At 40.0% G+C, this 26,609-nt stretch overlaps 1 long non-coding RNA gene across 1 annotated transcript in view; it reads left to right on the top strand.

The window, feature by feature from the left end:
- The window catches only part of LOC123569177 (uncharacterized), a 67,261-nt gene extending 58,554 nt beyond the window's left edge, over nt 1-8,707 (top strand). Inside the window, exons 3-4 of the long non-coding RNA XR_010581720.1 lie at nt 3,951-4,037; nt 8,540-8,707. This is a non-coding gene — a long non-coding RNA (uncharacterized lncRNA). The remainder of the gene's footprint in view (nt 1-3,950; nt 4,038-8,539) is intronic.
- Nucleotides 8,708-26,609: the final 17,902 nt, after the last annotated feature.

The raw sequence follows: 26,609 nt of genomic DNA, 5'->3' as shown, positions 1-26,609 counted from the left end.
TGGACCAGGGCCAGGGTGGTGCTGTCCTGCACAGCCTTGAGACACTGCTCCCTGCATCCAGGCAGCTTCAGCTTCATCTGTGTCTCAAAGGGCTCCAGTACAGCTAGGGCTGCTGCTTTGGAAAAGGCAAACCACCATAAGTCTTGGTAGCTTCCATGTAATATTAAGTCTGCCAGTCCATAAAATGCAAGAGTGAATGGAGTTTGTCAACCTCTGCTTAGATATCAGAGGATGTATGAGAAACCCTGGGTGCCCAAACAGAAGCCTGCTGCAAATGCAGGCTCTCACTGATAACCTCTATTAGGGTAGTCTGGAGGAGAAATGTGAGCTTGGAACCCTGACACAGAGTCATCACTGGGGCACTGCCTAGTAGAGCTGTGAGAAGGGGGCCACTTTCCTCCAGACCCCAAAATGGTAGATCCACTGGCAGTTTGCACCCTGTGCTTGGAAAAATCTTTAGGCACCTGTGAGAGCAGCTGCAAGGGCTGAACCCTGCAAAACCACAGGGGTGGAGCTGCCCAAGGCCTTGAGAGCTCACCCTTTGCACCAGTGTACCCTGCATGTGGGACATTAAGTCAAAAGAGATTATTTTGGAGCTTTAAGATGTAATGACTACCCTGGGATTCAAACTTGCATGGGACCTATAGCCCCTTTCTTGTGGCCAATTTCTCCCTTTTGGCACAGGAATGTTTACCCAATGCATGTACCACCAATGCATCAGGGAAGTAGCTAACTTGTTTTTGATTTTACAGGCTCATAGGTGGAAGGAATTTACCTTGTCTCAGATGAGACTTTGGACTTTTGAACGAATTCTGGAATGATTTAAGACTATGGAGGAAGGTATGATTATACTTTATAATGGGAGAAGGATGAGATTTGGGGGTACAGGGAGTATAATGGTATAGTTTGGATATATCTCTTGCTCAAATCTCATGTTAAATTGTGATCCCCAGTGTTGGAGGTGGGGTCTGGTGGGAGGAGTTTGAGTCATGGGGAAGGATCTCTTATAGTTTGGTGCTGTCCTCACCAAAGTGAGTTTTCACATGGTCCAGTCATTTAAAAGTGTGTGGCACCTCCCTGCAACCCCTTGTTCCTGCTCTGCCACGTGAGATACCTGCTGTGGCTTCAGCTTCTGCCATAAGTAAAAGCTCCCTGAAGCCTCCTGAGAACCAGAGCAGATACCTGTGCCATGCTTGCACAACTTGCAAAACCATAACCCAGTTAAACTTCTGTTCTTTGTAAATTACACAGTCTCAGGTATTTGTTTATAGAAATACAAGAATGGCCTAACACATATTGTAAATATTACGTGAGAGTCAAGACTAGAACTCTTGCTGCTTACTCCTAATCTCAGATCTCTTCACATATAATCAATATGAATTTGTGAATAAATTATATATTTGGCTTCAAGACACAGCAACTAATTCTAAATAACTCAAAGAAAAAGAAGCCTCATTATAAGCATAAAAGAGAGTCATGTTTCCTTGAAGTAAAGATACAACTGAGACAGCATGATACTGGGACTCAGGTAAAAAAAAAAAAACACGTTAATTTTATCTTGATCTGTTTAATCTTCTCCCAGACTAGTAACTTTCCTCACTTTTTCAGTCCACTTAGAAAGAATAAGAAAGGGAAAGATACCCATGTCATCATAAAATCTGGATTTAAGTTCTAATAACCCAAAATTATCTCCCCCTCTCTCTCTCCACCCCAAACTCTCAGGAAGAAACTATAACTAGACCAGTTTTGATCAGGCATCTCTGTTTAATTCAGTCAGCAGTGAGAAATATGTGTATATAGTCACATTATTAAAAATGGTTGGCAGGGGCTCCCAGTAAAGTGAGGTCACTGGAGAACATTACTTCAAATGGTATTTATCACACTCTGACTGTATTATAAAGAATTTTTCTACTGTCAGATGGGAGGAAAGGCCATGTCTCTGTTTATCAATAAAGGCTCTAGACCAGCACAGAAGAGAAGCAGAATGATCAATTCCTTGGATTGCCTGAAGAGCAAACCCATGTCTCCTCCTGAGCAATGCCCATCAAGCAGAGAAAACCAGAGGGAGTGCCTTAGGTCTCTCCATTAGTTCACATCCAACCTGGTGACTTTTAGTCCTCCAGAGTCTTTTGCTCAGGCAAAAGGAAGACTGTCACATGAAGAAGATTAAGAAGACTCATTCACAGGTTGTGATTTCATTTAAAATCTGAGAGCCTGACTCTCTGGGATGCACCACTCTTAATAAACTTAGAATGAATTCAACATTTTATAATAAAAATGTCCCTTAGGTGGGTACAGTTAACAAAGCACCTCTATTGCTCTGATCTCATTTGATTCTCTCAGCAACTTTTTATCATGGGAAGGATAGGAAAAGCTGTTTGTTTCCCTATTTCACACATGAGTCTACTGAGGTTCATAGAGGCTCACAGCATCATGAGGTAGTTTGTGCCATTTCGATTAGATGCCATGTCTCTTTATTCCCAATCCAATGCTCTTTTCTATTATACCACAATTTTTACCTTGTAAGATCCCTCTCCTATTTCTTTCTTTTCTTAAATTTTATTAACCACCCCTCTCTGGCTTCTCTTTATCACCTTAAATATATTTTTCCTTCTAGGACATAAAATTATTTGCTATAATTGAGTCTCTTTGTTTATAACCATGTTTTCCCTTTCATTGCCTAGTGTTTCATTTGGAGATATGCAGTCAGCATTACAACAGGTATCTACTTTTCAACATGTGAGAAGCTCATCTGATGAAATTACAATTCCTAGCTAAAAGAGGCAATCAGAATAAAGTATACACTGAAGAGAGACCCATGCCTGCATTGGATTACCTTGGTTACTTGTCAGAATGTTATTACCCAAACTCCTTTCTCCCTTTCTCATCTCTTTATCTGTCTTAGGCTGTTCAAGCATTACTATAAAGAAATACCTGAGAAGGGATAAGTTTGAAATAAAAGAGGTTTAAATGGCTTACAGTTTTGCAGGCTGTACAAGCATGGTACTGATGTCACTTGGCTTCTGGGGAGGCCTCAGGCAGCTTTTACTCAAGGTGGAAGGCGAAGTGGGAGCAGGCATGTCACATGGTGAATGCAGGAGCAGGCGAGAAAGAGCAGAGGGACAGATGCCATACACTTTTAAACAACCAGAACTTATGAAAATGCAGAGTGAGATCCCACTTACCACCAAGGGGGCGGCCCAAGTGATTCATGAGGGATCAACCCTCATGATCCAAACACCTCCCACCAGGCCCCATGTCCAGCACTGGGGGTTATATTTACATATGAGATTTGGGCAGGGACAAATAACCGAGTTACATATCCCTAATTTTTTCTCTGCAAAATCATTTTTCAGAATTTGTTTTACAGTTGAAATGTGAAGAAACGGTACACCCAACATTTTTTTTTTTTTTTGACAGAGTCTTACTCGGTGCCCTAGGCTGGAGTACAGTGACACAATCTCGGCTCGCTGCAACCTCTGCCTCCTGAGTTCAAGTGATTCTCATGCCACAGCCTCCCATCATAGCTGAGATTATAGGCGGCTACTTCCATGCCTGGCTAATTTTTGTAGAGACCAGGTTTCACCATGTTGGCCGGGCTGGTCTTGAATTCCTGGCCTCAAGTGATCAGCCTGCCTTGGCCTCCCACAGTGCTGAGATTACAGGCCTGAGCCACTAAGCCAGGACCCAACATCTTTATTTTTAAAATTCAGTGGCTTGGTATTGGAGAGAGCCAGTTGTGTGTGACTCACTGTCACACAATGCTGCTACCATTTCCCAGGAAAGTGGTTCTTCTCTATAGCCATCTTTGGACATGCATGTTTCTGAAATTTGTATATCCTGAAGTTGGGAAACAGGACAGAACTGGTGAAGTTTTTAGATATACTAGTATCCAGGTAACGGACACAGGAAGTAAAAACAAAGGCTCTTTGGATATCTGAATTCACCAGAATAGAGCTTGGAATTCTGAACATGTAATGCTGGAGCCAGGACCAACTGCAAAGATCCTTTGGCATTGTGCTGTCAAGGAAACTGAGGTAATGTACAACAGAGGGACTTGCTGAGAGTCACCTGCAACATCCAAGTTCGGCAAGGTGTGCAGTAAACCTTGCTCTGTCCCTTTGGTTTACAAGCTGCTGCCCCTTTGTATTGAAATGAAGCATGCAGGAAGACTCAGTGAAATTACCTTTGAAAATTTCCAGCTAGGTTGTACCCTCCTAATACCAGGTTTAAAAGCACAGGGTGGTTGTAAAGAACGTTTCCAAAGGGTGGGCTGTGGGGATGGTGGAGTTGGTGATGGAAAGGAGAGAGATGGAAAGAAATGGTTTTTATGATGAGATTCTCACCGGGAGCTAAAATCATCCAGGGGGGTGGAAGGGGGGAGTTGTGTTTAATGTCTGTTAAATTCTGGATAGCTATTTAAGCTGGGAGTGGTGAATTCATGGGGTATTCTGGGTCTCTTGGAAGATGGTTCAACCTTTCCTTTGTCCTTCCCCTAGAAGAAACCAAGAAGAAGGGGAAGGTATGGAAATGGATGGGTGGGTGAGGTTTAACACAATTTTGAAGTCTACCAAAACACAAATCTTTCTGCTGAACAAATCATGGTGTTTCCTGGGCACCAACCTAGGAAAGTGAGTCTAATAATGTGGCGATCTGTGCAGCACCAAAGAGCATTTGATCTGGAGTGGCAGCAGGAGGGTAATCCAGAAAACCTTGCCTCAACTTATAATGAAGGAGTGGTGGGTCTATTTATTAACATGGTAATAATGGGCCAGTAAACATTAAAAGATCTTGACTGTATGCTGGGCACTGCCCCTGGCACTTGCCCTCAATTATTTCATCTATTCATTACCTCAAACCTATCTGTGAAAGTAAGTATTGTTATCACTGTGATAAAAATGCATAGGATTAGAAAAGTTAACTAATTACCAAGATCACAAAACTGGCAGTGGAGAAAGAGCATTGTGATTCAAGTTAATCTGTTCCAAGACCTGTGCCCAGTAATAGATACAAGTATTTTCATGGTATTCTTGCATAACAAAAACAGCCTGATTTTTGAAGCCCAGTTCTATGTCCTGTCTGAATCCTGAATCTGCACTTCTAACTTTTATAATACTAGATCTATTTCTAACCTTTTGGTTAGAACTCAAAAGTGCTCAAGAAAATCAGTCAGTAGATGGGAATCAGACAGGGCTGGGTAAATAGTGAAGTATGGTGAGAAGAGAAGGATCAAACAAAATGGCTGTGAAAGAACAAAACAGTGTTGAGAAACCAAGCAGGCAAGTTGAGTATAAAAAGCTCATGGTTATGACAAAGAATTCACTTTAACAAGCTTGTTTTTCCATTCTCTTCCCCCAGCTGATCTGATGACAGTCTCATTCCAACTAAATTCTCTTGTGTCGTAAATCTCTGTTTTTCCATCTCATTTTTTCTCACCTATTTTATTTTTGTTCCATTAAACATCACCTCCTCTTCCTTCCTGACCACTTCATTTTCTGCCTGGCCTTGAGATGCTCCCCAAGCATCTCAACAGCTTGACTTCTTCCTCTGCTAGGGGACTAATAGCTTTTTGTTGATCTACTGGCCATCTGGAAGCCAGAGCAGGCTCTACCCCACACAGGACCCAGGGAGAGAAACCAGTGTAGGTGGCATGAGGAGGCAGAAACAAGGAAGAAGAAGAAATAAGGAAAGCCAGGGAATATAATAAGGAGATGACAGAAATAAAGCAAAATGAGAGGAAAATAGGATGGAAAGAAGGGAAAGAATAAAGATAGAAAAGCCTGTATTTCGAAGATAAAGGAAGATTCATAAGATAAAATGAGAGGTAGAAAGTAAAAACGCATAGGAGAGAGGGAGAGAAAGAGAGGGTAAATAGAAGGGGGGAGATACAAAAATTTCACAAAGTGAAGGGAGAGAAAAAAAAAGAAAGAAAAGCTGAGAAAAAGTAAAATCTATATATAGTAAAGGAAAGACACCCAAGGTGGGGAGGAAGGAAGTTAGGCTGAAAGGGATGAAAAAGCAAAATGAAGTAATCAAACTAGTTGAGAAAGCAGTGAGAGACATAGCCAGCAGAAAGAAATACTGAGAGAAAAGGAAAACAAACCCAGCGGGAAGAAGATAGATGTAGGCAAAACAAGATTGAGGGAGATTCTTAGATAAAATGAAAAGACTGTGTTTTCAAGTCGATCTTTTCCCTTGCCTCTACAAAGACATCATTTCATTTAACAACAAATGTGTGCATTAAAATAGCTGAAAAACAAGTAATGCCGTAGAGCTGTGCATGCAGGGGATATTGTTTGGTCAGCAATGTCTCTCAGGAGACCCCAGGATTTCATTTAAGCTTTAGGAACTATACAAACATCATCATAATAGCTAATATTAACTGGAAATGTACTATGCACTCGCACTGTGTTTAGCACGTTGAACAGTAATTTGCATGTAATTCTCACAACAAGCTTATGAAATAGTTGCTATCAATATCTTTGTTGGTCAATGAGGATAGGGAGGCTTAGAGAGGTTAAAATAATTTGCCTAAGGCTGCACAGCTTTAGGTTCCAGGCCCAGAATGAAATCAGGTAGTGAAACTCCCTAGCCCATGCTGTTAACCACTTACTTTCCAAAAAGAAAAAAAAAAAAGCCATGGTGTCTGGAAGCAGGGCTCAGAACTGGACAAATTCAACCATATTGGCTGAGTCCCACTGGGTATTTGGCACTAAGTTAGTGGCCAGGAGACAGTCAGAGATAAATAAGACGTGATCTTGGCTTCCAAGAAGGTGATGAGGCAGGGCTGGGGAGAAGATGTGTACATGCACGGTTCGCAATTAGGGGAAGTGTGTTTCTGTAGGTAAGAACTAAATGTTGTGGACACAAAGATCTGGAATGGCTCCTCATGGGCAGGTTTGACAAGGAAGAGTAGAACTTCTCAGTGCATGTTTTCTGTAAAAAGCCAGGTAATAAATGCTTTGGGCTTTGTAGGCTACAGATCTCTGTCACAACTACTCAGCTCTTTAGAGCAGTGCAGTCCCCAAACTTTTTGCCACCAGAGACTGGTTTAGTGGAAGCCAATGTTTCCACAGACAAGAGATGGGGCTGGTTTCGGCATGAAACTGTTCCATCTCAGATCATCAGGCATTAATTGGATTCCCTTTCATGCCCAGATCACAGTAGGGTTCGTCCCCCTGCTCCTAGGAGAATCGAATGCCCCTCACTGCTCTGACAGGAGGCAGAGCTCAAGTGGTAATGCTGGCTCACCTGCGGCTCACCTCCTGCTGGGCAGCCTGGTTCCTAACAGGCCATGGGCCTGTACCTGTCCTTGGCCTGAGGGTTGGGGGCCCCTGCATTAGGGCACCAAGAAAGTCACAGACAATAGGTGAACAAATAAGCAAGCACGGATGTATTCTGAGAAATTTTGTATTAAGGACAATGAAATTTAAATGTTATATGATTATTCATGTGTCACAAAATATTACCTTTTAAACATTTCTTTCAATCATTTACAAATAATTTTAAAAAGAACATCCTTAGCTCATGAGTGATGAGCTGAATTTGGTCTGGGGGTTGCAGTTGGCCAATCCCTGCCCTAGCGGGGATAATTAAGGAGAGCATTCCCAGTATTGAGAGGCATGCTCAGAATCAGAGTGGCATGACAAGTCCTGGGGTTTCCAGAGAATTACTACTGTCTTCCTCAAGTGCCAGGTGTAGCCTAGGGCATGAAGTAGATGAAGTTAGACATCTGTGTTGGGACTGGATTATGAAGTGTGTAGAATTCCACATAAAGAGGTTGAATTTTATGACAATGGGGAGCCCTTGAAGTAGGTTTTAAGCAGGGATTTACCACAGTTCAATTTAATTTTAGATATGAAAAAATGAATAGGAGGATTGGAAGCTCTAGCAATAATTCATGGGTGCACTTATGAAGGCCCCAACTAAAGCAGAGTCAACAGATGTGACAGCAGGGGAAGTTCCAATCACTGCTTAAAAGATGGGATTGATTGGCTTTGGTGGTTGAATAGGTAGGGAGGAAAAGATGCCCATTGCGGCTCACTTGTTAGTTACGTTTTCAAAGTGAATCAAAAGAAGTAAATCTCATAAAAATACTGAGATATTCTGCAAAACCAAGCAAGTATGTGTATATAAATATGTGTGTGTGTACTTTTATAATTCTAAGAGTAATATGTGCTTATTTTAATTAATGCAAGGCTAGATACTGTAATAAACCAATTATACATTTTCAGTGACTCTGTATATTTCCTGTATACCACTTCAAATCCTTTGAACTTCACCTCTTATTTCAGCCATGTCAGTCATAAATGGCCTAATTCAGACATGACATAGCAAGACCTTACCTCAGACATGCATTAGGCACCTCCATAATTCTGACCTAGGACATCTCTGACTGATTGGCAAGGAACACTTTCATGACATACTCTGTGCAATCATATGCAGCCTGGAAGCCAGAGAATCAGTGCCCCAGGGACCAGCTCTTAACCACTTGAAGATGACAGCAGATGTATAAATGCTCCCTCCTTCTCTTCCACAGGTACACTGTTCTGAGATGAATTTATATGCCTCTTCAGAAGACCTGGTGGGATTGTGCACCAGCTGTCTGCAGTGAGGGTCAACTCAATAATGTGTCCTTACTATCCCTTTTTCTCCATCTCTAACTCGCTTCATTGACCCCTCACTCTGGCTCTCTGAACAAATTCCTAAAAACCTATCTGCCTACAGTTTTTTTTATAGCTCTGTTCTTAGGGAAAACCAGGCAAAGGAATTTGATTAACAACAAAAGCTTAATTTTTGCTTGGATAATAAAAAAATATAACTGTTCTACTTAGCAGGCAGCTTTCAAGGGGTAACGTGAGGACCCAAGTTCCTTCCACCATGTAGCTTTGTGAACTTTTAGGATCTCAGAGTCCCCTCTGAGGGAAAAAGTAGATAGAGAAGGTACAGTTGCTTTTTCAATTACACGTCTCCCATTCTCTCACATCCTATAAGGCAAGCATGGGATCACAAGGCCCTACCCAGATGCAAAGGGGCCTGGGAAACATAGTGTCTACTTAGTAGCTTTTTCTTAGCAAAGCTCTACACTATGAAATGGGAATAATGTATTTTGGTCAACAGTCAGTCATTTCTACTTTAATGTTCAATAAAAAAAATTTGTCAATAAAAAGAGAGTAATAAAATAAGTTGAAATAACTTATAACTCCAACATCCAGAGTTAGTCACCATTTCATTTTGATGTATTTCTACCTAAATTTTTTCCATATCATTATTCATATGTTTAGAAATGTGTGTATATATAAAGAAATACACACACACACACACACACACACATATAATTAGAAACCTCCAGTAATTACAAATGTACATTCTGCTTGCTTCATTTAACATTTTATTGTGAACATTATCTCCCGGATTTTATATTCTTTATTTCTTTATTTATTTCTTTATTTATTTATTTATTTATTGAGATGGAGTCTGGCTCTGTAACCTAGGCTGGAGTGCAGTGGCACCATCTCGGCTCACTGCAACCTCTGCTCCTGGGTTCAAGCAATTCTCTGCCTCAGAATCCTGAGTAGCTCGGATTGCAGGCGCCCACCACCACGCCCAGCAAATTTTTGTGTTTTTATTAGAGATGGGGCTTCACCATCTTGACCAGGCTGGTCTTGAACTCCCGACCTCGTGATCCACCCACCTCAGCCTCCCAAAGTGCTGGGATTACAGGCTTGAGCCACCGCGCCCTGCCACATTTTATATTCTTATTGAGATGTCAGGAAGGTGGAATTTAAGTTTGCTGATTATGTGCAACATGGAGACAAACCTCAACAGGCCCAGATGCAGCTCACAGTCTATGAGGGAGGTAAGACCTAGACCTAATTAAACATATGGTCTATTATGTTAAGAGCTAACTTATGAATTGGTGTGCTGCTGAAATGTGATCACCAAAGACTTTATGTGTCCTAACTTTAGTCACTTACTCTAATTTTTTGTCCTTTCAGAGCTTAGTGAAAGTAATTGAATACTTTTTTGACATTTGTTGTTATAAAAACAAGACCAACTTATATTTCATGAGCATGTCAATAACTATTTCTGCCAGCCCAAAGCATGTAATGTAGCCTCACAGAGAAAAGGGAAGAGAAATTGAAGGCAATGACAATATCCCCATTTGCACACAATTTAGGCAGTTATGGGGTTGTCCTCAGTGCAGCTAATAATAGGACACAGAGAAATATATCCATAACTAACAAAAATCGAATTCCTAAAGATAAATAAACTGTTTTGTTTGGGGCAAGCATTTCTTCTTTTTTTTGTGTGTCCTTATAACCAATAAAATTTAAACATTAAAATTCTTGCCACTGAATCTGTATCAAGCTCAAGCAGAGCCAAGCCAACTTGAGGGTGTTTCCTTTCTTCTTCTTTTTCTTTATTTTTGAGACAGGGTTTTGCTCTTGATGCCCAGGCTGGAGTGCAGGGGTGTGATCTTGGCTCATTGCAACCTCTGCCTCCAGGATTCAATTGATTCTCTTGCCTCAGCCTCCCCAGTAGCTGGGATTACAGGCACCCACCAGCTAATTTTTTGTATTTTTTGTAGAGATAGGGTTTCACCATGTTGGCCAGAATGGTCTTAAACTCCTGACCTCAGGTGATCCATCTGCTTTGGCCTCCCAAAGTGCTGGGACTACAGGCATGAGCCACTGTGTCCAGCCCTGAGGGTGTTTTCTGTTATGTATTCTATTTACCCCAAAGCTGTTATGAAAGGGGAAATTTCAAATCTTTCCTCTGTGAACTGCTGGCCCCAAAGAAATTTTCCACCATTGCTGCACCAGAGAGCAACGTGGACAAAGCGTCATGAGAGTTCCAAGAAAAAAAGCTATAACTTCCATCAGGGACACAGAAAGTGTGAACATGTTCACAATGAATTTCCTGAAGAAAGCAGAACCTACTCTACAGGGTTGCAAGGTTCAATTAATGTTTAATTACCTGAAAAAGATATTCGATGGCTAAGAACTTACGCTGGAATTAAACTGACTGGATTGAATACCAAGTTTGATGCTCACTAAGAAAGTGACCTTGGCAAAGTAGTTTAACTTTCTGCATGTCCTTTAAAATAGTGCTGCTCACATGAAGTTATCATGGAGTTTCTATGAGAAACGCATGTAATAAATTATGTAAATTATCTGGAACAGTGTTTAGCCCATGGCAAGTGTTCCTCACATGTTACTCCAATTTTCAAAGTGCTAAATAAATGTTGAGTGGCATTGCAGAATTGTTTTTTTCAAATCTTGAAACACCTGGGAATTTAACATTTCCTTCAACATTTTTGAAGATTTTGACAAGTTTTCTAAAATGTGACATAGAAAAATAAAATTTTCACAAAGACCTAATTTAATTTGCAAACTAAAAGCAAAGAAGAAAAATTGTTTCTATCAGCCACGGACATATGAAAAAGTCATAGTAATAAAAAGTAATATATTTAAATAGCAATGGACAGACTAGAGTGAAAAAATGCAGATTCTTGATAAGAGTATAAAGATCTTAAAAAGTGAAACATTTATAAGTGGCAACAGTATATCGTGAAGATAGTCCTATAAACTAATGAGGAAAAAGGAGTATAAAGATCTTAAAATCTGACTCATTTGTAACTGGCAACTTAGTATATGATGAAGATAGTCCTATATATTAGTGAGGAAAGGACGAATTATTTACTAGATGGTGCTGGGAGAACTGAATCACTATATAGGGAAAAATAATGTTAAAACTCTGCCCTACTGAGGATGGATTGGCAGCTCATATATAAATGAAAAAAAAAAAATACCACTAAGTCAATAGGTTCCAACATTAGAGAATTATAACCCTGTGGTAAAGAGATTTTCTTAATTATGACCCCAGATTTATAAACTATAAGGTTATGGGAAAAGTATGGATTTTTAAATATCAAAAGAACAGATTTTTGTTCAAATGGACACCACACACAAGGCTAGAATGAACTGTATTTTAGCATATGGTATCTGCAATGGTGAAATATAATAATCCAACATCAATCTCACAGGAAAACTGATGTCAGCAAGATGATGGACTAGGCAGTCCCAACACTCATCTTCCTCTAAATCACAAACAAAAAACAACAACAAGTGAAGAAATAAATATCAATGGAAATAGCTATGGAATAACTCCGGAGTAATGCAAAAAGTAGCAGAAACTCTGGGTAGCATAGAAACTAAGGAAGACCCCATAGAAAGGGATAGAAAACACTTTGCCTGAATCACCTCATCCCCCAGCAAGAGCAGCATGGTGCTAAGAAGGAACACCTCAGAGGGATATTTCCCCCATGGGACAAAGGTGAGCAAGAGGACCCCACTGACACAATACCTGGAGCCTTCACCACTGGGGATCTCTACAGTCTTTATCAATGCTAAGCCCAACTGAAAAAGCTGCGCAGACGGAGTTCACACTGTCCACTTGTCCCAGAGAAGGAGACAATTCTATGTTTTGCATCGCAACTTTACCTGAGTAGCCACTGCACTTCACCATTTCTGGGCCCGTGTTACCATAGTACCACACCATCTTTGAGTGTGGGGCCTAGGATGCCATAGTACCTACCACACCATCTTTGAGTCTGTGTTGCTGTTGCTCTATGTCTCCATGGTCAAGCTGCTGCCCAAAAGCAATATTCCTAGGGCTCAATTTATTGCTGCATCCTACATCTTGGGACCTGGGTTTTTGCCTTGGGCCAAAATTTCTGGGGCTTTGCTGCCAGGGCATTCTGTACCCCTGGAATTAAGCTGATATGGCACCCCACCTTTCCAGGGACCTTTAGCATTCAAGCCACAGCTGCAGCCTATTTCTCCAGCACAAATTTCTGAAGCATGCCACAGATTCATAGACTCTAGCTCTCTGTGTGTTCTGTGCAGGCCCACACCTCAATGAGTAGATCTGCTCCCAAGGATGTAGGTGTCACAGTATTTCCTTAAGTTCATGAGCCCAGATGCACAGCCACTCTAAAAGTTTGTGTCCTGGAGCTTCCTGGAGACTACACTGCTGCTTCCCATGCTAAACCAGAGTCACTGCATTGCACCCAACCTGTGACCTTGCAATCATCAGCAGCTGAGAGTCTTTTCCCACTGAAGTCAGCCTGTAAGTTCTGAAAAAAGTAACTGCTCCATTAAATGCACAAACATAAACACAAGAGCACAGGAAACAAGAAAAAACAAGAGAATATGACATCACCAAAAGAATAATAATTATCAGTAATTATCCAATAAATGAACATGAAGTAATGGAGATCTATGAATTTTATAAAAAGGAATTCAAAAAAATTATGTTAAGCAAACTCAGCAAGATGCAAGAAAATGCAGATAGACAATTCAACAAAATAAGAAAAGCAATGCATGAAGAAAAGTAGAAATTCAGGGGAGGTTCCAAGATGGCCAAATAGGAACAGCTCCAGTCTACAGCTGCCGGTGTGCATAACGCAGAAGACAGCTGATTTCTGCATTTCCAACTGAAGTATCAGGTTCATCTCACTGGGGCTAGTCGGACAGTGGGTGCAGCCCACGGAATGTGAGCTGAAGCAGGGCGGGGCATTGCCTCACCCTGGAATCACAAGCAGTTGGGAAATTCCCTTTCCTAGCCAAGGGAAGCCATGACAGATGGTGCCCGGAAAATCAGGACACTCCCACCCTAATACTGCTCTTTTCCAGTGGTCTTAGCAAATGGCACACCAGGAGATTATATCCCATGCCTGGCTTGGAGGGTCTCATGCCCACAGAGTCCCACTCACTGTTAGCACAGCAATCTGAGACTGAACTGCAAGGCCGCAGCGAGACTGGGAGAGGGGTGCCCACCATTGCTGAGGCTTGAGTAGGTAAACAAAGCGGCCAGCAAGCTCGAACTGGGTGGAGCCCTTTGCAGCTCAAGGAGGCCTGCCTGCCTCTGTAGACTCCACCTCTGGGGGCAGAGCATAGCTGAACAAAAGGCAGCAGAAATTTCTACAGACTTAAACGTCCCTGTCTGACAGCTTTGAAGAGAGTAATGGTTCTCCCAGGACAAAGTCTGAGATCTGAAAATGGACAAACTGCCTCCTCAAGTGGGTCCCTGATCCACGAGTAGCCTAACTGGGAGACACCTCCCAGTAGGGGCCGACTGACACCTCATACAGCCAGGTGCCCCTCTGACGCGAAGCTTCCAGAGGAAGGATCAGATGGCAACGTTTGTTGTTCTGCAATATTTGCTGTTCTGCAGCCTCTGCTGGTGATATCCGGGAAAACAGGGTCTGGAGTGGACCTCCAGCAAACTCCAACAAACCTGCAGCTGGTTCTGACTGTGAGAAGGAAAACCAACAAGCAGGACATCCACACCAAAACCCCATCTGTACACCAACATCATCAAAGACCAAAGGTAAATAAAACCACAAAGATGGGGAGAAACCAGAGCAGAAAAGCTGAAAATTCTAAAAATCAGAGTGCCTCTTCTCCTCCAAAAGAGCACAGCTCCTCGCCAGCATGAAACAAAGCTGGACGGACAATGACTTTGATCAGTTGAGAGAAGAAGCCTTCAGATGATCAGTAATAACAAACTTCTCCGACCTAAAGTAGGATGTTCAAATCCATTGCAAAGAAGATAAAAACCTTGAAAAAAGGTTAGACAAATGACTGACTAGAACAAACAGCATAGAGGAGACCTTAAATGACCTGATGGAGATGAAAACCATGGCATGAGAACTACGTGATGCAAGCACAAGCTTCAGTAGCCGATTAGATCAACTGGAGGAGAGGGTATCAGTGATTAAAGATCAAATGAGTGAAATGAAGTGAGAAGAGAAGTTTAGAGAAAAAAGAGTAAAAAGAAATGAACAAAGCCTCCAAGAAATATGGGACTATGTGAAAAGACCAAATCTATGTCTGATTGGTGTAACTGAAAGTGACAGGGAGAATGGAACCAAGTTGGAAAACACTCTTCAGGATATTATCCAGGAGAACTTCCCCAACCTAGCAAGGCAGGCAAACATTCAAATTCAGGATACTCCTCAATAAGAGCAACTCCAAGACACATAATTGTCAGATTCATCAAGGTTGAAATGAAGGAAAAAATGTTAAGGGCAGCCAGAGAGAAAGGTCGGGTTACCCACAAAGGAAAGCCCATCAGACTAACAGTGGATCTCTCAGCAGAAACTCTACAAGCCAGAAGAGAGTGGGGGCCAATATTCAACATTCCTAAAGAAAAGAATTTTCAACCCAGAATTTCATATCCGGCCAAATTAAGCTTCATAAGTGAAGGAGAAATAAAAATCCTTTACAGACAAGCAAATGCTGAGAGATTTTGTCATCATCAGGCCTGCCTTACAAGAGCTCCTGAAATAAGCATTAAACATGGAAAGGAAAAACCAGTACCAGCCACTGTAAAAGCATGCCATATTGTAAAGACCATCGTGCTAGGAAGAAACTGCATCAACTAATGAGCAAAATAATCAGCTAACATAATGACAGGATCAAATTCACACATAACAATATTAACCTTAAATGTAAATGGGCTAAATGCTCCAATTGAAAGAAACAGACTGGCAAACTGGATAAAGAGTCAAGACCCATCAGTGTGCTGTATTCAGGAGACCCATCTCACATGCAGAGACACACATAGGCTCAAAATAAAACGATGGAGGAAGATCTACCAAGCAAATGGAAAACAAAAAAAGCAGGTGTAGCAATCCTAGTCTCTGATAAAACAGATTTTAAACTGACAATAATCAAAAGAGACAAAGAAGGCCATTACATAATCGTAAAGGGATCAACTCAACAAGAAGAGCTAAGTATCCTAAATATATATGCACTGAAACAGGAGCACCCATATTCATAAAGCAAGTCCTTGGAGACCTACAAAGAGACTTAGACTCCCACACGATAATAATGGGAGACTTTAACACCCCACTGTCAAACATTAGACAGATCAACAAGACAGAAAGCTAACAAGGATATCCAGGAATTGAACTCAGCTCTGGACCAAGGGGACGTAATAGACATCTGCAGAACTCCACCCCAAATCAACAGAATATACATTCTTCTCAGCACCACATCACACTTACTCCAAAATTGACCACATAGTTGGAAGTAAAGCACTCCTCAGCAAATGTACAAGAACAGAAATTATAACAAACTTTCTCTCAGACCACAGTGCAATCAAACTAGAACTCAGGAATAAGAAACTCACTCAAAACTGCTCAACTACATGGAAACTGAACAACCTGCTCCTGAATGACTACTGGGTACATAATGAAATGAAGGCATAAATAAAGATGTTCTTTGAAACCAATGGAACAAAGACACAATGTACCAGAATCTCTGGGATACATTTAAAGCAGTGTGTAGAGAGAAATTTATAGCACTAAATGCCCACAAGAGAAAGCAGGAAAGATCTAAAATTGGCACCCTAATATCACAATTAAAAGAAATAGAGAAGCAAGAGCAAACACATTCAAAAGCTAACAGAAGACAAGAAATAACTAAGATCAGAGCAGAACTGAAGGAGATAGAGACACAAAAATCCTTTCAAAAAATCAATGAATCCAGGAGCTGTTTTTTTGAAAAGATCAACAAAATTGACAGACTGTTAGCAAGACTAATAAAGAAGAAAAGACAGAAGAATCAAATAGACACAATAACAAATGATAAAGGGGATATCACCACCAATCCCACAGAAATACAAACTACCATCAGAGAATACTATAAACACCTCTACACACAAAAAAACTAGAAAGTCTAGAAGAAATTGATAAATTCCTGGACACATGCACCCTCCCAACACTAAACCAGCAAGAAGTTGAATCCCTGAATAGACCAATAACAGGCTCTGAAATCGAGGAAATAATTAATAGCGTAACAACCAAAAAAGAGTCCAGTATCAGACAGATTCACAGCTGGTAGACAGAGATACAAAGAGGAGCTGGTACCATTCCTTCTGAAACTATTCTAATCAATAGAAAAGAAGGAATCCTCCCTTACTCATTTTATGAGGCCAGCATCATCCTGATACCAAAGCCTAGCAGAAACCCAGCAAAAAAAAGAGAATTTTAGACCATTATCCCTGATGAACATCGATGCAAAAATCCTCAATAAAATACCGGCAAACCAAATCCAGCAGCACATCATAAAGCTTATCCACCACGATCAAGTTGGCTTCATCCCTGGGATGTAAGGCTGATTCAACATACTCAAATAAATAAATGTAATCCATCATATAAACAGAACCAAAGATAAAACCACATGATTATCTCAGTAGTTGCAGAAAAGGCCTTTGACAAAATTTAGCAGCGCTTCATGCTAAAAACTCTCAATAAATTAGGTATTGATGGGACATATCTCAAAATAATAAGAGCTATTTATGACAAACCCACAGCCAATATCATACTGAATGGGCAAAAACTGGAAACCTTCCATCTGAAAACTGGCACAAGACAGGGATGCCCTCTCTCACCACTCCTATTCAACATAGTGTTGGAAGTTCTGGCCAGGGCAATCAGGCAAGAGAAAGAAATAAAAGGTATTCAATTAAGAAGACAGGAAGTCAAATTGTCCCTGTTTGCAGTTGACATGACTGTATATTTAGAAAACCCCATCGTCTCTGCCCAAAATCTCCTTAAGCTGATAAGCAACTTCAGCAAAGTCTCAGGATGCAAAATCAATGTGAAAAAATCACAAGCATTCTTATACACCAATAACAGACAAACAGAGAGCCAAATCATGAGTGAACTCCCATTCAGAATTGCTTCGAAGAGAATAAAATACCTAGCAATCCAACTTACAAGGGATGTGAAGGACCTCTTTAAGGAGAACTACAAACCATTGCTCAACAAAATAAAAGAGGACACAAACAAATGGAAGAACATTCCATGTTCATGGATAGGAAGAATCAATATATTGAAAATGGCCATACTGCCCAAGGTAATTTATAGATTCAATGCCATCCCCATCAAGCTACCAATGATTTTCTTCACAGAATTGGAAAAAGCTGCTTTAAAGTTCATATGGAACCAAAAAAAAGAGCACACACTGCTAAGACTATCCTAAGCAAAAAGAACAAAGCTGCTACCTGACTTTAAACTACACTACAAGGGTACAGTAAACAAAACAGCATGGTACTAGTACCAAAACAGATATATAGACTAATGGAACAGAACAGAGGCCTCAGAAATAGCACCACACATCTACAGCCAACTGATCTTTGACGAACCTGACAAAAACAAGAAATGGGGAAAGGATTCCCTATTTAATAAATGGTGCTGAGAAAACTGGCTAGCCATATGTAGAAAGCTGAAACTGGATCCCTTCCTTACACCTTATACAAAAATTAATTCAAGATGGATTAAAGACTTAAATGTTAGACCTAAAACCATAGAAACCCTGGAAGAAAACCTAGGAAATACCATTCAGGACATAGCTATGGGCAAGGACTTCATGACTAAAACACCAAAAGCAATGGCAGCAGAAGCCAAAATTGACAAATGGGATCTAATTAAACTAAAGAGCTTCTGCACAGCAAAAGAAACTACCATCAGAGTGAACAGGCGACCTACAGAATGGGAGAAAATTATTACAGTCTACCCATCTGACAAAGGGCTAATATCCAGAATCTACAGAGAACTTAAACAAATTTACAAGAAAAAATCAACCCCATCAAAAAGTGGGTAAAGGAAATGAACAGTCACTTCTCAAAAGAATACATTTATGCAGCCAACAGACACATGAAAAAATGCTCATCATCACTGGCCATCGGAGAAATGCAAATCAAAACCACAATGAGATACCATCTAACACCAGTCAGAACAGCTACCATTAAAAAGTCAGGAAACAACAGGGGCTGGAGAGGATGTGGAGAAATAGGAACACTTTTACACTGTCGGTGGGATTGTAAACTAGTTCAACCATTGTGGAAGAGAGTGTGGCGATTCTTCAAGGATCTAGAACTAGAAATACCATTTGACCCAGCCATCCCTTTACTGGGTATATACCCATGCTGCTCTAAAGACACATGCACACGTATGTTTATTGCGACACTATTCACAATAGCAAAGACTTGGAACAAACCCAAATGTCCATCAATGATAGACTGGATTAAGAAAATGTGGCACATATACACTATGGAATACTGTGCAGCCATAAAAAGGATGAGTTCATGTCCTTTGTTGGGATATGGATGAATCTGGAAAACATCATTCTGAGCAAACTATCGCAAGGATGGAAAACCAAACACCACATGTTCTGACTCATAGGTGGGAATTGAACTATGAGAACACTTGGACACAGGGTGGGGAACATCATACACTGGGGCCTGTGGTGTGGTGGGGGGAGGGGGGAGGGATAGCATTAGGAGATATACCTAATGTAAATGATGAGTTAATGGGTGCAGCACACCAACATGGCACATGTATATATATGTAACAAACCTGCACATTGTGCACATGTATCCTAGAACTTAAAGTATAATAAAAAAGAGAGAAAAAAAAGAAAAATAGAAATTCAGCAAAGAGAAATCATGAATAAGAACCAATTAGAAATCCTGAAACTGAAGAATGAATGAATAAAATTAAAAATGCAATAGCAAGCTTCAATAGCAGGCTTGATCAAATGAAAGAATCTGAAAATGTGAATACAAGTTTTTTAGAATTATTCAGTCAGAGGAAGAAAAAAGAACAAAAAGAGTGAAGAAAGACTATGGGACTTATGGGACACAAACAAACCAATTGATAAATTATGAAAATATATGGAAATTAAACACACTCTTGACAACCAATAGGTCAAAGATGAAATCAAAAGGGAATTAAAAATAGTTTGAAGCAAACAATATGGAAACACAATGTATCAAAACTTATAGGATGCAACAAAAGCAAGGGAAGCTTATATTTATAAACATCCATATAAAGAAAAATAAAAGATTGCAAATAAATAACCTAACTTTATAATTCAAGAAACTAGATAAAGGAAAACTATGCCTAAATTTAACAGAAAGAAGGAAATACCAACAATCAGAGCATAAATGAAACAGATGAAGGAACACCACAGAGCAAAAGAGCCAAATAGAATCCTCCAGTGATTGCACCCTCTGTTGGAACACCAAATTGAACAACTATTCATACAAGAAAGCACCTCTGTAAGAACTAAAAATCAAGTGAGTGGTCACAGTACCTGATTTTAGCATCCTATCAAGAAAAGAGGCATTAAGTTAGGTAGAAAAGACAGTCTTGGATTGCCAACATCAACACTCCCTCATCTGCTGGCAACAGCCACATGGCATGGAGAGAGAATCTATGTGCTTGAGAGAGGGACAGCATAGTGACTGTGGGGCTTTGCATTGGAACTAGATATTGCCTGTCACAGTGGAAAGCTGTACTGGGCAGAATTCAACTGGTCCCCACTGAGGTAGCATTAAGCTAACCCTAGCCAGAGGGGAAATGTCCCTCCCAGCAGTCAGAACCTGAGTTCTGGCTAGCTGCACTACCATGGGCTAAAGCAATCTGGGGTCCTAAATACACCTGAAAGGCAATCTAGGCCACAAAGACTAAAATTCCCAGGCAAATCCCAGTACTTTGCTGTGCTCAGAGCCAGCAGGCTTGGCGTGTATGAGACCTAGTGAGATACCAGCTAAGGTGGCCAGGAGAATGCTTGTGCCATCCCTCCCACAACCCCAAGCAGTGCAGCTCACAGCGCTGGGAGAGACTTCTTTTTTCTGCTGGAGGACAGGGAAGAATAAAGAAGACTTTCTCTTGCAATGTGGATACCAGCTCAGCCATAGTAGAACAGGACATCAGTCAGAGTCCTAAGTCCCACATTCAAGGATCTAGCTCCTAGATGACATTTCTAGACACATGCTAAGGCAGAAGTGAACCCACCTTCTTGAAAGGAAGGACCCAGTTCTGACAGGATTTATCACCACTGACTAAAAAGCCCTTTGGCCTTGAATAAACACCAGCAGTAGCCAGACAATTTTTGCCATGGACTTTGGGTGAGACTATGCTGTGCTGGCTTCAGCATGACCCAGCACATTCCCAGCTGTAGTGGCCATAGTGAGAGACTCCTTATCCTTGAGGAAAGCAGAGGAAAGATTGAGAGGAACTTTGTTTTACAGCTTGGATGCCAGGTCAGCTGCAGTAGGAGAGAGCACCAAGTAGATTCCTGACTCCAGACCCTGCCTCCCAGACCAGGAGAAGAACTCACCATCCTAAAGGGAAGGAAACAAGTCTGGCTGGATTTACCACCTGCTGAGCAAAGAGTCCTTAGGCCTTGAATGCACATCAACAGTAGCCAGGCAGTGGTCACAATAGAGTTTGGGTGAGACCCAGTACTATACTGGCTTTAGGTCTGACGCAGCCCAGTCTCAGTAGTTGTGACCACAAGGGTGCTTGTGTTACCTGTCCTCCAGCTCCAAACAGCTCAGCATGGAGATAGAGCCCTTGTTTGTTTGAGAAAAAGTAATAGAAGAGAATAAGAGTCTCTGCCTGGTGATCCAAGGAACTCTCCTAGATGTTATCTAAGACCACCAAGGTAGTAGTACCTTTACAAGTTGGCAGAAGTTACAGTGTTACTGGGCTTGGGGTGCCCTGTAATGCAGATATGGCTGCAGTGACCAAAGTTTTAGATCACAATACTCAGTTCCCTTTGAATACTTAGAAAACCTTCCGAAGGATGAGTAGCAACAAGCATAGACTGTGAATGCTACAATAAATACCTAATTCTTTAATGCTCAGACATTGATGAACATCCATAAGCATCAAGGCCATTCAGGAAAACAGGACCTCACCAAACAAACTAAATAAGTCACCAGTGAATAATCCTGCAATGATAGAGATATGAGACCTTCCAGACCAATAATTCAAAGTAACCATTTTGAGAAAGCTCATCTAAATTCATGATAATGCAAATAAGGAATTTCAGATCCTATCAGACAAATTTAACAAAGAAATTGGAATTATTTCAAAAAATCAAGCAGAAATTCTGGAGCTGAAAAATGAATGTGACATACTGAAGAATGCATCAGAGTCTCTCCAAAGCAGAATTGATTAAGAAGAAAGAATTAGTGAGCTTGAAGACAGGCTATTTGAAAACACAGTCAGAAGAGATGCAAGGAAAAAGATTACAAAAGAATAAAGCATGCCTACAAGAACCAGAAAAATAGACTCAAAAGAGAAAGTCTAAGTGTCGTTGCCTTAAAGAGGAGGTAGAGAGACATTGGGATAGAAAGGTCATTCAAAAGGATAATAACAGATAATTTCTCAAACCTAGAGAAATATATCAATATTCAAGTACAAGAAAGTTAGAGAACACCAAGCAGATTTAATCCAAATACTACTACCTCAAGACATTTAATAATCAACTCCCAAAGGTCAAGGATAAAGAAAAGACCCTAAAATCAACAATAGAAAATAAACAAATAGCATAGAAAGGAACTTCAATATTTGCCAGCAGTCTTCTAATGCTGAGAGAGCAGCATGACATATTTAAAGTGCTGAAGAGAGAAAAGATCTTTTATTCTAGAATAGTATATCCAGCAAAAATACCCTTGAAACATGAAGGAGAAATAAAGTCTTCCCAGACAAACCAAAGCTGAGGGATTTTGCCAACAACAGACCTGTCCTATTAGAAATTCTAAAGACAGTTATTTAATCTGAAAGAAAAAGGATGTTAATATTCAATAAGATATCATCTGAAGGTACAAAACTTATGGGTACTAGTAAGAACATAAACACAGAATATTGTAATACTGTAATTGTATGTAAACTACTCACATCTTGAGTAGAAAGATTCAAAGATGAACCTATCAAAAATAACTACCACGCCTTTTCAAGACAGGAAGTATAATAAGATGTAAATACAAACAACAAACAATTTAAAAGTGGTGAAGATGGAGTTAAAGTGTAGAGTTCTTAGTTTTCTCTTGTTTGTTAGTTTGCTTTTGCAGTCAGTGCTATCATCAGTTGAAAATAATAGGTTATAATATTTTATTTGCAAACCTCATGATAGCCTCAAATAAAAAAATCTACAACAGATACACAAAAAATAAAAAGCAAATAATTATGGTGGCTCACGCCTGTAAACTCGGCACTTTCAGAGGCCGAGGCGGGTGGATCACAAGGTCAGGAGATTGAGACCATCCTGGCTAACACGGTGAAACCCCGACTCTACTAAAAATACAAAAAACTTTAGCCGAGCGTGGTGGCGGGCGCCTGTAATCCCAGCTACTCGGGAGGCTGAGGCAGGAGAATGGCGTGAACCCGGGAGGCGGAGCTTGCAGTAAGCTGAGATTACGCCACTCCACTCCACACTGGGCGACAGAGCGAGACACCATCTCAAAAAAAAAAAAAAAAGCAAATAATTAAAACATGCCATCAGAAAAAATCATCTTCACAGGAAGGAAGGAAAGAAGGAAAGTAAGACCACAAAACAACCAGAAAGCAAATATAATGGCAGTAGTAAATTTTTACTTATCAACAATAACATTGAATGTAATTGGACTTGTCTTCCCTTTTCTTTTCTTTTCTTTTCTTTTTTTTTTTTTTTTTTTTTTTGAGACGGAGTCCCACTCTGTTGCCAAGACTGGAGTGCAGTGGCCTGATCTCAGCTTACTACACCCTCGGCCTCCTGGGCTGAAGTGCTTCTCCTGACTCAGCCTCCTCAGTAGCTGGGATTACAGGTGCCTGCCACCATGTCTGGTTAATTTTTGTATTTTTAGTAGCGACAGGATTTCACCGAGTTGGCCAGGCTGGTCTTGAACTCCTGACTTCAAGAGATTCACCTGCTTCAGCCTCCCAAAGTGCTCAGATTACAGGGGTGAGCCACCAGGCACAGCCCGACTTGTCTTCCCAATCAAAAGATATAGTGTAGCTGATTAGAAGTTGAGACCGGAAAAACAATAGAAACGATTAATAAAATTGAGTTGTTTTTTGAAAAGTTAAACAAAATTGACAACCCGTTAATAGGCTTAGAATAAAGGAGAGAAGACTGAAGTAAATAAAATAAAAAATAAGAGACCTTGCAATTGATAACCCAGAAATATGAAAGATTATAAGGAACTACAATAAAAAAGTATATGCTGACAAATTGGATATCTTTGAAGAAATGGAAAAATTTCTGGAAACTTCCAACCTACAATGCAATCATAAATAAACAGAAAATATGAAGAGACCAGTTATAGTAAAGGAGATGAAATCAGTAATCAAAAAATTTTCCTACAAATAAAAGTCCAAAACCAGATTACTTCACAGATGAATTTGTACCAAACATTAAACAAAATAATTACCACCAATCCTTCTGCTCTGTTCAGCTAAACCTGTGCAGGGTTTACCCCAGAAGTGGTGGAGGGAAAGTCCCCACAAAGAACTATTTCCAACCATCCCATGATAGGGCTTGCTGGCATTGCAAAGAAACAATCAGTAAATGCTAGAGGGATCAGCCCAAAGTATTTATTAAGGGAACTTATGTACAAAGGGGGCTACAGCACGTCCTTTTGATGGTCAATGAGATAGAGAATGCTCTCTCTTAATTAAGTTTGTCTTCAACAAAGAAGTCCAATTATGAAGTTTATTTGAGGGTTTATGGAATGTGGCTGGGGAGGCAGGGCTAACTCCTAGGTGTTTAACAACATGGTTGATCTTTCAGTGTTTAAAGCAAAAAGTTAAACAAGATTATCAGTGCCTTGGAATTTTCAAGGCCTCAGTTTTGGTTCAATCCACAGGGAAAATATGCAGCTGGCTTAAGGCACTCTGTATTTCTCACATAGTATAGTGAAAAATGTGTAGGAACTAGGGGATCCTATACTTTCTCAAAATTAAAAACAAGAGGTGGAGTCATTTCCAAACAATCTTATGAGGCCAGCGTTACTCTGATACCAAAGCCAGACAAGAATACTACATGAAAACTATAAGCTGAACATAGATGTGAAAATTTGTAACAAAATACTAGCAAATCAAATACAATAGCACATTAAAATAAGTATTCATCTCTGAGATGCAAGAATAGTCAATTTATACGTATCAGTAAGTGTGATATACCACATTAACAGAATGAAAGACAAAAAGATCCTATGATCATCTCAATCAATGGAGAAGACACATTTAATAAAATTCAACATCATTTTATAATAAAAACTCTCAACAAATTCATTATGGAGGGAATTGTCCTCAACAAAATAAGGGTCATATATGACAAGCCCACAGGTAACATTATACTGTATGGTAAAAAACTGAAATCTTTTTATGTAAAATCAGGAACAAGACAACAATACCTATTCTGACCATTTCTATTCAGCACAGTACTAGAAGTTCTAGCCACAACTTTTAGGCAAGAAAAAATGATAAGAGTTGCCCAAACAAGAGAGGAAAAAATAAAGTAGACTCTGCAGATGACATGATCCAGGGGTCTTTCTCTGTCACCCCGGCTGGAATGCAGTGGTGCAATCTTGGCTCATGGCAGCCTTGATCACCTGGGTTCAAGCAATCCTCCCACCTCAGCCTCCTGAGTAGGTGAGACTACAGGCATGCACCACCATGTCTAGTTAATTTTTGTACTTTTTTGTAGAAACAGGGTCTTGCTATCATGCCCAGGGTGGCCTTGAACTTCTGGCTTCAAGAGATCCTCCCACCTTGGCCTCCCAAAATGCTGGAGTTATAGGCATGAGCCACCACACCTGGCCATGACATGAGCTTTTATTAAGAAAATCATAAATACACCATGAAAAAATTGTTAGAACTAGTAAACAAATACAGTAAAGTTGTAAGATACAAAATCAACATAAAAAATCAGTTGTGCTTCTATATGCTAGGAATAATGTATCTGAAAAATAAATTAAGAAAATTACCTTTATAGTAGCATAAAAAACACTTAGAAATAGATTTAATTTAGGAAGTGAGAAATTTATAGACTGAAGCTTTTAAAATATTGATGAAACAACTTGAAGAAGACACAAATAAATGGAACGATTTATGAACAGTGTTTATGGATTGAAAGAATTAATATTGTTAAAATGTCCACACTACCCAAAAGGATCTGCAGATTCAATGCAATTTCTATCAAAATTTCAATGATTTTTTATGTAAATAGGGAAAAATTCCTAACTTTTTATGTTGCCACAAAAAATCCCAATAGCTAAAGCAATCTTTAGAAAGATAAACAAAGCTGGAGGCATCACATTTCCTAATTTCAAAGTATATTAAGATATAGTAATCAAAACAGTGTAGTGCTAGCATAAAAGCAGACACATGGTGCAATGCGACAGAAGAACAGAGTCTAGAAATAAACTTAAACTTATAAAGTGAACTAATCTTTGAAGAGATGCTAACAATACACAATGGGGAGATCATAGTCTCTTCAATAAGTGATATTGGGAAAACTGGATATCCACATGCAAAATAATAAAATTGGACCCTTCTCTTAACCATACACGAAAAATAAACTCAAAAAGAATTAAATATTTAAAAGTAAGACTAAAGTCATAAAACTCCTAGAAGAAAACATAGAGATCTTGGCATTAATCTTGTCAGTTGTATGAACATGTCTTCAAAAATGAAGACAACAGAAGCAAAAATAAACAAATGGGACTACATCAAATTTACAAGTTTCTGCATAGCA

The sequence above is a fragment of the Macaca fascicularis genome, chromosome 15, assembly GCF_037993035.2.
Source record: "Macaca fascicularis isolate 582-1 chromosome 15, T2T-MFA8v1.1".
Lineage (NCBI taxonomy): Eukaryota > Metazoa > Chordata > Mammalia > Primates > Cercopithecidae > Macaca > Macaca fascicularis.
Note: the sequence above shows the minus strand (reverse complement) of the source record. Positions and strands in the feature narration are given on the sequence as shown.